Here is a 12502-nt window from a genome sequence, read left to right as displayed (position 1 = left end):
CTAATGAAGGGTCCCTCTAATTCGGATGACCCTAGCTTGAGGCAATTTTATAAAAACTCACTGGTACTATCATTCTACCTCTGCCTTCTGGGTGCCAGAGTTATTGGTGTGCACCGTTAAGCCTAATATATCTCTAGTACTCTACCCAACCAATTATGACAAGCATTTATTGATGTCTACAAGTTCTACTCATGGGTGCTCATTGTGTCTCAGAAAGGAGGGATTATCTATACTTTACACATGAGGAGACAGGCTTAGAGCAGTTACTGCATGCCTAAAGTCAGTTGCCCTGTGGTGGGCGATGCTGGAATCCAAATGATAGTTTGTGGCTGAGCCATCTCAGGGTGATTTCTTGGTCCTCAGAGCACTACCCGTTTACATTTGCACATCACCGTCACAAAACTTGTTCAGTCCCTAAACAGCTCTGTGCTGCTTTCTTTTACGAATGAGGAAAAAGGGTCAAAGAGAAGGGACATTTCTGAGGGTCTGATTGGCCAATTAAATATTTGAGAAAAGAACTTAATGCTCAGGTCTTTTATTTCTTTTTAACTTCAACTGCTACTTTTCTTTTAAAATATTATTTATTTATTGTGTTTGTCGCCACACACATGGCAGAGCAGGCAGTAGGAGGCCAGAGGACAAGTTCTTCAGGAAGTTGCTCTCCCAGAAGTCATCAGGTTTGGTAGAAAGGCCCCTTTATCTCCTGAGCCACCTCACTGACCCAAACTGTTACTTTCCATAATTTGCAGCTCAATATCTTCATTCTGTTACCTTACCAGGCATATTCACTAGTGTTCCATAAAGATGTATATGAGCCACGCAGTGGCGGCGCACGCCTTTAATCCCAGTACCCGGGAGGCAGAAGCAGGTGGATCTCTGTGAGTTCGAGGCCAGCCTGGTCTACAAGAGCTAGTTCCAGGACAGGCACCAAAGCTACAGAGAAAACCTGTTTCAAACAACAACAACAACAACAAAAAAAAATCAAACAACAATAATAACAACAATAACCCCACCACTACTATCACCAACCAACCAACAAATAAACAAAAGAAGTGGTTTGTGAGAGCTTTCACTCAGCCCTATTGTGTGTTCTCAGCCCTATTGTGGTTATTTCTTCTGTTTTGGGGTCTTAGCTACTTTAGACTCGTCAGGGAGGGAGTCAGAGCATCCCCCTTGAGTTCCTCCATGGCATGTCTTTCCACTGTGCTAGTTTTCCTGAAGACTCGGTGGTTCTTGTCCATCCAGTGCACAGCTGTAGGCTCTGTAACACTTGGGAATTTCCATGTGCTGGAGCCTAGAGAGATGGCTTCACTCTAGTGTTGAGTACTTAGTCCTGGGGAAGTGGAGAGTGGTACTGACAGGAGAGTCACCACAGCTCACTGGTTAGCCATTCCAGTGGATTTGGTGAGCTTCATATTTGGGGAGAGACCCCCATCTTAAAAAATAGGATGGTGCCAGGCATAAGGGTGCATGCTTTTAATCCCAGCACTTGGGAGGCTGAGGCAGGTGGTTCTCCACGATGTCCTCCTGGAATGACTTAGTCCTTGCACTCCTGAGCTCTCAGCAGCTGTAACTACTTGTGCAAGATCTGTGCAAGTTTCTGCCCATGGCAGTAAAGGGTCCATAATGTACCCTTCTAGATACATGGGCAGGTAACGGTTGATTGAGGGAAGGGTTCATGAAACCCTGTTTCATCCCAAGAATATATAGGCAGTTAACAGCTGGTGGGGGAGGGGTTTACAAGGTACTTTCCCTTCCTAGGAATAAGTAGATGGCTAATAGTGGCTGGGGGAGGGGCTCCAGAGGTGCTAGGACATAAAGTGTTAACAGTTGAGCTGGGTAGTGGGTGGTGCAGGCCTTTAATCCCAGCACTGGGGAGGCAGAGGTTAGTGGATCTCTGTGAGTTCAAGGCCAGCCAGATCTACAAAAGCTAGTTCTAGGACAGCTAGGGCTGTTACACAGAGAAACCTTATCTCGAAAAATTAAAAAAAAAAAAAAGCTTTCTTCAAGCATAAGTTGCCTATGCTCCTGTAAGTAATCCTAATTAAACCCATTCATGAACAACTTGTGTGGAGTCATTGATTTGTCTTTAGTACTTTACCTGGGGTGAATGGGCATTTGTTCCTTTCCCTAGGAAAACTCCATGTAACATCTAGTCCAATCAAAATTCTTATATTGCACATGGATATTCGTGTAGTGCTACATATTTGTAATCCTTGAATTTAGGAAGTGTAGGCAAGATTAGGAGTCCAAAGACAAGGCCGGGCGGTGGTGGTGCACATCTTTAATCCCAGCACTTGGGAGGTAGAGGTGGGCAGATCTCTGTGAGTGTGAGGCCAGCTTGGTCTACAAGAGCTAGTTTCAGGACAGGCTCCAAAGCTACAGAGAAAGCCTATCTTGAAAAACCAAAAAAAAAAAAAAAAAAATTCAATGTCCACTGTAAGGAGGCAGTGTGGAGTACATGAAGCATTTGAGCAGGAAAGGTTAGGTGGCATACACTTATCTCAGAATTGGGGAGGTAAAGGAAGAAGGACCAGGAATTCAAGGTTTTCCTTAACTACATATTTGAGTTCTAGGCCATCGTGGGGTGTAAGAACCTGTTCCAATTAACCAAATAAATACTTGAGCATTTTCCAAGAAGGGTCATGCACACCTGCCTCCTACCACGTGGGTTCCAGGGATCCAGCTCAGGTTGTCACCAGAGAATAATGAAGTATAAAACAGCGCTCATCAGGGAAGCGATAGCAGTCTAAAGCTGCTCCAAGGTGAAGAGCTGGCGGCAAGTCAATCAAGGAGCTTACCACATAAAAACACTTGTAACCATAAGTTCAGGTAGTCAATTTAGAATATGGCTGGAGAGATGGCTTAGTGGTTAAGAGCACTGACTGCTCTTTCAGAGGTTGTGAGTTCATTTCCCAGCAACCACATGGTGGCTCAAAACCATCTGTAATGAGATCTTGCGCCCTCTTCTGGCGTGTGGGCATACATGGAGGCAGAATGTTGTATACACAATAAATCTTAAAAAAAAAAAAAGAATATGGATTTAATGTTGTCATCAGACCCCCCTCCCTCAAGGCTCAGAAATGTATTCAGTAGAAAAAGAGAACAGGATTTTAAGAGCCTGAGGTGGTGGATGACTACAAGGAAACCACAGGGAATGATATACTTATTACTCTCTCTGAGAGGCTGGGACAGAACTCATGGGACCTGCAAGGGTTCAGGTTCCAGCACTGTGAGGTGAAGTGGACCCTGGGGTCCCATTGTTATAAACAACAGGAATGATACACTTATGACCTCTCTGAGAGGCTGGGACAGAACTCATGGGACCTGCAGGGGTTCAGGTTCCAACATTGTGAGGGGGAAGTGGACCCTGGGGTCCCACGCCTACCCAAGAAGCTATTTGCAACTATTATCTGCTGGCAAACGGAAAATTAGTTTTCTGCAAGGGAGTGTCATCGAGTATTTCAACTACTTGTCCAGGCAGCCAGGACAACACATATGAACTCCTGGCTTTTTTAAGTGTACTTTTTTTTAAAATTTTTTTTTCGATTTATTTATTATGTGCATTGTGTTCTGCCTGCTTGTATGTTTGTAGGCCAGAAGAAGGCACCAGATCTCATTACAGATGGTTGTGAGCCACCATATGGTTGCTGGGAATTGAACTCAGGACCTCTGAAAGAGTAGCCAGTGCTCTTAACCTCTGAGCCATCCCTCCAGCCCTTAAGTGTACTTTTTGTTTTGTTTTGGCATTATCTATTTATTTGCTTTTTTGAAGACTGGGTTTCTCTGTGTAGCTTTGACTGCCCTGAAAATCACTTTGTAGATTAGGCTGGCCTCGAACTTGGAGATGAACCTGCCTCTGCTTCCTAAATGTTGGGATTAAAAGTGTGCACCAGCATTGCTTGTCACATTTTGGCATTTTTCTGTTTTACTAGTTTCCTATTTGCGTTTTTTTTTTTTTTGAGAGAAAGAACATGAGGTGGGGGTAGGGAAGTGAGGAGGCTCGAGAAGCTGGAGAAAACATAATGAAAATATACTGTATGAATTTTTTTTAAAAGAAAAAACCAATATGGTCCTAGATTGCAGCAGAAAATGGATACTACCACATTTTTTAGCGAATTTTCTTGTTCCTCACATTTATTAAGAGGACATTGTTGTGACAATGACATTGAGTATGCAAACACTATTGTGTAATATGAAATTTCACAAGTATGTTTTAGTGTTTTGAAAACAAAAAAAATTGTTTATAGAATTTTCTGAAAACTATTCCTTGAAAAGCTAGGTCACATAATGTAGGTTTCTTTCAGTTAGTAAAAGAAACAGGGCATGTATGTAATTTAGACGCGGGTGAAAGTAGTTGTTTTTTTTTATTGAGAATGAACCAATTTCTACCATATTACTCTTTGTAAATGGTATCCACTAGAATTTACACATTAGTCTTCGGTCCTTAATAGATAATTAACTTCATTAAAAATTTCATGTTCATTATCATTCTGAAGAGCTTTAAAATGTAACGTCATATTCTCATTTATAGGCAGTATTGTCAATCCGAAAATTGAGGTCTAATGCACTCATCCATTTGGCTGGGGAAGTAACCAACAGCATCAGTTGTAATCCCGCTAACAACCGCCAGGGCGAGGTGCATCTGCTAGGTCTTTACAGGGAGTCCTGGAAATCCCGCACCATGACATCCGCCGCAGACGTAGGTGTAGACGAGGAACAAAAGACCCTCGGGCCGCCCTCCCGCGGCTCCGCTCCGAACTTCCCGGCGGGGCTCCCGGGCGAGGGTCGCTGCCCAAGGGGCCACGTCGGGCAGGAGGAGCGAAAGGCGCGGGTGGCCGAGGCCCCGTCAATGTAGGGCACAGGCGCTGGGCAGGCCCGGGAGCGCGCGCTCTGCCAGGCACCGACGGCCGAGCCCGGACAGCCCGGGTCCCCGGGGCGCGCACCGTCGTGTGGCCCGGCCGCAACCTAGGCGCGCAGGCCCTTAGCCGCCGAGGGCACGGCCGCAGGCAGAGCGCGGTCGGGGCTGTTCCGGGCCAAGTTTCCCGGCCCCACGGGGTTCGGTTCTGATGGGCACCAAGTTGTCCCAACAGATCCCACAAAATGGAGGACGACGTCTCCTCCCGCCGCAGCCATGGCGGAGGTGGGGGACCATTCCCACGGGCGAGGCAAGGTGGAAGTGCCCGCACGGCCGCCAGCGCGCCCGTCCCCTGCAGCCGCGGCCCCTCGGCCCGCCGCAGGCACTGCGGGGTTCGGCCGTCTCCCCGGGTCTTGCGGCCTGGACAGGGAGGACGCCGGGGCATCGAGGCCGCGTAGCTCCTCGGGCAGAGTCGCGGGGGACCGCGGCGACCGTCTGGAGGCCGAGGCCCGGTGGCCCGATCCCGGCCCCGCGGGAAGCCTCGACGAAGACTCCTCCGCCCCGAGGCCGCACGGCGATCCGTACCGCGGGCCTCGCCTCTCGGGCTCCTGACCCCGGCGGACCCGGCGAGTGGGGGCGGGGCGGGGCGGGGGCAACGAAGGAGGGAGGGAGGGAGGGAAGGAGGGAGGGAGGGAGGAGGGAGGGCTAAGCCTGAGGCTGGCGGGGGGGTGGGGTTGGGGGGGGAGGGAACGGCAGGCACGAGGGCGTGGCCGAGCTTTGACGGACAGCCGGTCTGACTACCTCACCCTGAACGAAGGCCGACGGAGCCAATGGACATGCCCGAGGCACTCCGGGCCGCCTTCGCCAGCAGCCAATGAGCGTGCGGAGGGCGGGGCCTCCCTGGGCTCCGCCGCGCCGCCGCCTCCTCTACCTCCTCCTCACCAGCGCTAAAGCCGGGACTGGACCGAGCGGAGTTGTGCGTGTCGCCGAAGGGGGGTGGGCCGGGGGAGGGGAGGTTCGTTCCGCGGAGCTGCAGCCAGAACCGGGTGAGGCTTATCCCCGCTGTCTTTCCTGTCGAGGGCCGCGGAGAGTGGGGGTGGCTGGGAGCAGCGCAGCCTCGGGAGGAGGAGGCGGAGGCGGGGGCGACTGGGGAGGCGGAGATGGGTGAGGGCAGCCTCGGGAGCCTCCCACCGACCCGGGCTTAGCAGCCCGCGGCGGCCGGTGTCGGCGCTGCTGCGTCGGGGCCTCGGGGTGCGCTGGGGGCCGCGTTCATGTCCCGGGCGGCTTCGCGTGCGACCCGAAGGCTGAAGGAGCACGGGCGCGGCCGGGCGGGCTGGGTGAGGCGGACGCCGGGGCTAGGGGCGCGGGGGCCTCGGGGCGCGGGCGGCGGCGGCCGGAGGTCGTGGGGTGTTTTCCTTTCTGTGCTGCTGGCGGGCGGGCCGGGGAGGGGCCCGTTGGCCCTCCCTCCTGGGGTCCGCACTCCCACCCTCTTTGCCTGACCGAGACCCCAAGTTTTCGAAGGCGAGCGGCGCCGCCTGAGTCTCGCCGGGTCCTCTTCGTCGCTGGTCTGCTCCCCGGCGCTGTGCTGCGCGGCTCTTGCTCCGCACGTATTGTTTGGCTGGGTCTCTAATGGCGGACGGGGAGGCAGCGCTGCCGGTCGCGGACTGCAGGGGGGGCAAACCTCGGGCCCAGGGCAACTGCTTGGGGCAAATATGGGCAATATCAGCCCTACGCAGACGTGAACTGTTTCTTACCTGTAAATTGGTGCTGAGTTTGATTGGGATGACGGTGGGTGGTAAGATTTGAGAAGGAGTGCAAGTCCCCTTGCTGGCGTCGGGGCAATGTTTGTTCTCCACCCCCCCTCCCTTTCCCTAGAGCAGCTTGATGCCCTCAGGTCCCTTCCCCTGGAGACTGTGGCTTTCACATACGTTTGGCCCCGAATAAATATTTCGCTTCACTTGCTTAGCAGTGGGCTCTTTTGCGTGGGCTCGGGATAATAATAGAGGGCCGAACCTCCTTGACCTCTTAGTCCCTTCTCTGCCTCCTCCTGGTGAAATAGACTTGGTGCTCCTACCAGATTGGGTGTTGATCCATTTTTCTTTTCCTTTTTTCTCTTATCCCAGGACCAGAAATTTCGTTCAACCCTATCTGGTGCATCTTTGGCAGAAAGTGAAGAAAACACCCCCATTGTGAGTCCTTTGCATCCAATTTGTTGCTTAATACAGAGGACATCGTCAGCTTTATATGGGCTCAGTTATGGTACTTGGCCCTCCTGGTTGTTTTCAGGAGGAGGAGTCTTCGCTTGGGTGGCAGCTGCTCCCGGGGAGAAGCCCTAGTGATGCCTGGTGAGGCAGCTGGGAGTGGGCGCTGCTGTTTCCACCGCTGCAGACATCGCTTCTGCTGCTGCAATACCAACCTCAGCAACCAGACGACGGGCTTCTGCAGCTGCTCACGTTACCGGGGAGGAGGGGTGGTGTGAAGGAGGGCATATTTCTGGTGCCCTCTAGAGTTGCAAAGTGGGAATTCACGTTATTTCGTTTGAAGTGCACGCAACCATTTTTTGACATTTTTCTTGTCATAATGGTTAATTGATCTAAGGTATTGGAAAACCTAAGAGAGAGCTGCTTAACTTTTTTTTATTTCTGGTCTAAATGACAAAATTTGGGCCTTAACGGTGGATGTATTTCTAGATATTTTCATGTCTTTGGTTAAGAAACGACAAAATATCTGTTTCTTTAGTATCTATCTACTGTTTCACCTCATCAAGTAGAAACTGCTTGGAGCTGTGTAGTCTTTCTTCTCCGGTGTTGACTGATCTTCCATTAATTCACTCTTCTTAATTGTTAAAGATTTTATTGTGTGTATCTGATGTATTTGTGTTGGCTGCGCATTCCGCAGCACCACTGTGTAGGTAAGGATAAGTATTGGAGTTGGTTCTACTTTTTGAGGCTTGCTAGATTCCATGGAGCCAGCTCAGGTTGTTAAACAAGCACCTCTCTCCACTCTGCCGTCTTGCTAGCTCTGTCACTTATTTTGAGGCGAGTCCGAGTCCCTGGTTGACCTTGAACTTTTATCGCTTAGCCTCCGTGATTTTGAACTTGACCCCTCTGTCTCAACTTTACAAGTGCTGAAATTACAGGTATATGCCTTCTTGCGAGGTTTATGTGGTGCTGGGAATCAAACCCAATGTTTCCTGCATGCTAGCAAGTACTCTACCAACTGAGCTACATCCCTAGTCCCAAACATTCTTGAGCCCAGCACAGTTCGAGTTGTAATTTGTAGACTTTCAAAGGTGTGTTATAATAATTGGAATTTATAGTTTCTTTTGATATCTTTATTTATTTTTTAAAGATTTATTTATTAGTGATGTATACAGTGTATCCCTGTCCACCAGAGGAGGGCGCCAGATCTCATTACAGATGATTGTGAGCCATCATGTGGTTGCTGGGAACTGAACTTTTTAAATTCTTTCAGTATCCTACCTGTAGGCCAGAAGAGGGCACCAGATCTCATTATAGGTGGTTGTGAGCCACCATGTGGTTGCTGGGAATTGAACTCAGGACCTCTGGAAGAGCAGTCAGTGCTCTTAACCGCTGAGCCATCTCTCCAGCCCTCTTTTGATATTTCATATGTGTATGAGTATTTTGCTTATATGAATGTATGTGCACAATACATGTATCTAGTGTTCAAGGATGTCAGAAGAGGGTATTGGATCCCCTGTAACTGGAGATGCTGTAAGCCACCGTGTGAGTGCTGGAAACTGAACTTGAATCCTCTGCAAGAACAAGTGCTTTCACTGCTGAGCCATCTCTCCAACCTAAGGTTAAACATTTTTTTTTTACGTGTATTAAGTAATTTAATTTATAGAACTTGGTGGTATAGCTAATATTTTTCCCTTTTGAATATCTTTTTGATTCTTAGTTTGCAGAGGAGGAAATAGACATAGAAAGATACGGGGTAATATTTAGTAAAGCCAGGTCTGAACTTGGCAGTATGATTGGTGGTGGAGCCCAGCATCAACAACCATGCTCTACCTTAAGATTCTCATGACATCTCAAATGAAACTGAGTCAAAATGATCTTTTCCTGCTTGGAAGTAGAAAAGTGCTTGAATCCTGTTGAATGGCTTTTTAAAAAATAAGAGAATGCCAGACATTGGTGGCTCATGCCATTAATCCCAGCACTCAGGAGGCAGAGGCAGGTGGATCTCTTTGAGTTTGAGTCCAGTAAGGTCTATGGAGTGGGCTCCAAGATAGCCAGGGCCATACAGAGAAACCCTTTCTTGGAAAAAATAAAGGGGATAGGAATACACTCACACTTAACTTGCATTTATCTAATTAATTTTGACTAGGATTATGACCCAGACTGGCCTTGAATTCACTGTATAGCACAGGATGTCCGTGTGCTGTTCTTTCTGCCTGTTTCCTGATTGGTGATGTTACAGGCATGTGCCAGCATGGCCTGCTTCATTTAGATTTTTTCTTTTTTGCTGCCTCAACCAGCAGAGGCTGTTTGTAGCAGTATTATTTTTTGCAGTATATGTCCCGATTAGCCTGCAAATTTTGTTATTGTTATTACTATTATTTCAGACTAGGTTTTACTCTATAGTCCTGAAGCTCATTTTGTAGACCAAGCTGGCGGTGAACTCAAATTCACCTCCCTCAGCATTCCAGGTGCTGGGATTGCAGGTATGCGCCACCTGACATGGCCTGGCTTTGTGTTCCTCATTTGGTGAGTCAGTTCTTTGTCTGGCACTTTGGTATTCCATAGAAGCTGGCAGAAGAGCGTTTTTTCAGCTTGCATGTATATGAGCCTGTCAGACCATAGATTGTATAACAGGGTTCATTTTGTAGTCTGTCCCTCTGTTTTGCTTGTGTGAGGTACAGAAGTATGCAAGCAGCGCTGTTGGGACAAAGTGCATCTTTGCCTTCAATAAGATGCTCTAGTATTACTGTGATAGAAAAGAATATGTATGAAATCATGGAACTCTTGGTTGTCAAGAGTTAGTTGTGGTATATTTTAATTTTATCTCTTTATACATTGCTATCTGTCCTATTTCATTGATACCATTAACATATTTTATTATGTTAAAGGTACTTCTTATAAGGAATCGTAGGCATATTATTTGCTTCTTGCTGTATGTCGTTAAGGATTATAAGAAAAGCTTAGACTGCTAACCCAGTCTGAGTGCTAGGATTCCATTTGTGAGCTACCACAGTAGAAACTTGAGAGAGAGAGAGAGAGAGTGTCTGTCTGTCTTCCTATCTTTCTCTTTCTGGAATATCTCTCATTAGGAAACAGATATCCTGGATTCCATGTTTAGTAAATTTTTATTTTAACGTTAGTTGATTAATTTTCCTTCTAATTCTAGCAGTATAGTATGAAGATTTTACAAATTGAACATACTCGTCTAAAAGGTGTGCAGATCCGAATACATACAACTCATAAAGTTGCCAGTGAGAAAAAACAGGCTGTTAGATAAGTGCCCAAGTTTGAAGTATGCGGTTCAGAGCAGCAATTACAGTTCATTATTTTTTGTATACCATCCAGGAAATTCTGTTTTACGTGTTTGGAGTTGGAAATTGGAAATTTATATCTGTAGTCCCATCTTCCTTTCTTCTTTTTTTCCCTTTCTCTCTTTCTCTCTCTGCTTACCTGCCTTTCTTTGACCACAATGGGGGATTAATCTAGGGTCTCATGCTAGGCAAGAGCTCTACCATTGAGCTACAACCTCAGCTTGTGTTATCTTAGTTTTAGAACAGCTACATCATTCATTCATTCATTCATTCTCAGCATAGCAATAGCCAGAGCATTTCCATTGCCAGTGCTAAATTCATGGTAAAAAGAGAGTTGGTCAAGCTGAACTTGGTGCCGAATCCTGGTGTGGTTGCGCACACCTTTAATCCCAGCACTCTGGAGGCAGAGGCAAGCCGATCTCTGTGAATCAGATGTCGAGGGAAGTTGGGGTGTGAACTGGAAGCAGGAACTATGTAGGAACACTGCTTCCTTGCTTACTTTCTGGCTTTCTCCCAGGCTCATGTTTATCTAGTTTTTCTTCCCTCCTGTCTTCCTTCATTTTTTCTCTTTCTTCGCTCATGTCTTTCTAGATTTTCTTTTTCTATTGCTCTCTTAATTTTTCAAAGAGGGGGCTTTCTCTATATAACAGCCCTGACTTTCTTCACTTATAGATGAGGCTCTCCTTGAATTCACAGAGATACACCTGCCTCTGCCTTCTGAGTGCTGGAATTAAGGGTATGCAACATTATGCTGGGTTTATCTAGTTTTCTTAAATAATCCATTATGTCAGATATTTTGATCACATTCTGATGTTCCCTAGACTGCCAATAAAATTCGCTTTGAATCAGAGGGCGAAGATAGCTACTAGCTGACTAAAATTAACCATAGAGGTTTTGGGGGACTGAGGACAGAAAGACAGTAGGGTGGGAGGAGAGGGTCTTGTCCTTCCTTGATTGAAGAATGAAAGAGAGGAGGTCACTAGTTGCTTCTCTGCCGCTTTTCTGATCATTCAGTTCAGGTTCTTACTGTAATATTTGACTTATAAAGAATAATTAGATGAGTTTTTTTTTCCCCCCTCTTCTCTGAGATAGGGTTTCTCTGTAGTTTTGGAGCCTGTCTTGGAACTTACTCTTGTAGACCAGGCCTGCCTCTGCCTCCTGGTGTTGGGATTAAAGGCATGCGCTGCCTTTACATAAACTCTTTTTTTTTTCTTTCTTTTTTTGTTTTTTGAGACAGGGTTTCTCTGTGTTTCTTTGGAGCTTGTCCTGGAACTAGCACTTGTAGAACAGGCTAACCACAAACTCACAGAGATCCGCCTGCCTCTGCCTCCTGAGTGCTGAGATTAAAGACAGGTGCCACCACCGTGTGGCTCTGGATATACTCTTTAGGCCCAGGTCCTCTTGCCCCAGAGATGCCCACATTGGGCTGGGCCCTCCCACATCATAAGTCAATAATATTCCTCAGACATGGCACAGGCCAATCTGATTTGAGCGGTCCCTGAACTGCAGCTCTCCCTTAGATTATTCTAGGCTATGTCACCTTGACAGCTGAAGCTGTATTATGTCTCTAAGATCCTAAGAAACCATTGAAAATTAGAAATAATAACTTCTTTTTTTGGTCAAGAATAAGTTCTTCTTCGTGGCCAGAATTGTATGTGTTGTGTGTATGTACATGTACATTTGGTACATACGTGTGTGTACATGTGGAAGTCAAAAGTTGATGTTCGTCGGTGTCTTCCCCCATTGTTCTCTATCATAGTTTTTTTTTTTTTTTGAGACAAAGTTTCTCTGTGTTGCTTTGGCTGTCCTAGAATTTACAGATATTCATCTGCCCCTGCCTTCGCCTCCCAAGTGCTGGGATTAAAGTTCTTTTGGGGTAGTCTTTCACTGTTTCTTGATAGGGTGGTGGTTGTATCTCATAGAGATTGTGTTTAAAATTTAGAATGAGATACTTACCAAAAGTATCAATTAGCTGGGTGTGGTAGCACACACCTGTAATTCCAGACACAGAGGCAGGTGGGGCTCTCTGAATTCAAGGCCAGCCTGCTCTACTTGAGTTCCTGCTAGCCAAGGCTATATAGTGAGACTTTGTGTCAAAAATAAATAAAAAATTAAAAACAAAAAGATAT

At 47.1% G+C, this 12502-nt stretch overlaps 1 protein-coding gene across 5 annotated transcripts in view; it reads left to right on the top strand.

Annotated features, from left to right (window-relative positions):
• The first annotated feature begins 5867 nt into the window (after positions 1-5867).
• Positions 5868-12502, top strand: part of Zmym2 (zinc finger MYM-type containing 2) — a 72077-nt gene continuing 65442 nt past the window's right edge. For 3 of the 5 annotated variants that reach the window (XM_041633930.1, XM_041633928.1, XM_041633929.1), the window contains exons 1-2: positions 6058-6195; positions 6982-7047. The gene's annotated coding sequence lies outside the window, so the exon portion shown is untranslated. Of the gene's footprint in view, positions 5905-6057; positions 6196-6981; positions 7048-12502 lie in introns of those variants that run through there. The other 2 variants (XM_041633931.1, XM_041633932.1) reach the window with 2 other exon arrangements.

Source organism: Microtus oregoni, unplaced genomic scaffold, assembly GCF_018167655.1.
Source record: "Microtus oregoni isolate MIOR12 unplaced genomic scaffold, Mior012 000045F_ref0000178, whole genome shotgun sequence".
In the NCBI taxonomy this organism is placed as follows: domain Eukaryota; kingdom Metazoa; phylum Chordata; class Mammalia; order Rodentia; family Cricetidae; genus Microtus; species Microtus oregoni.
This window is presented reverse-complemented; position numbering and strand designations above follow the sequence as displayed.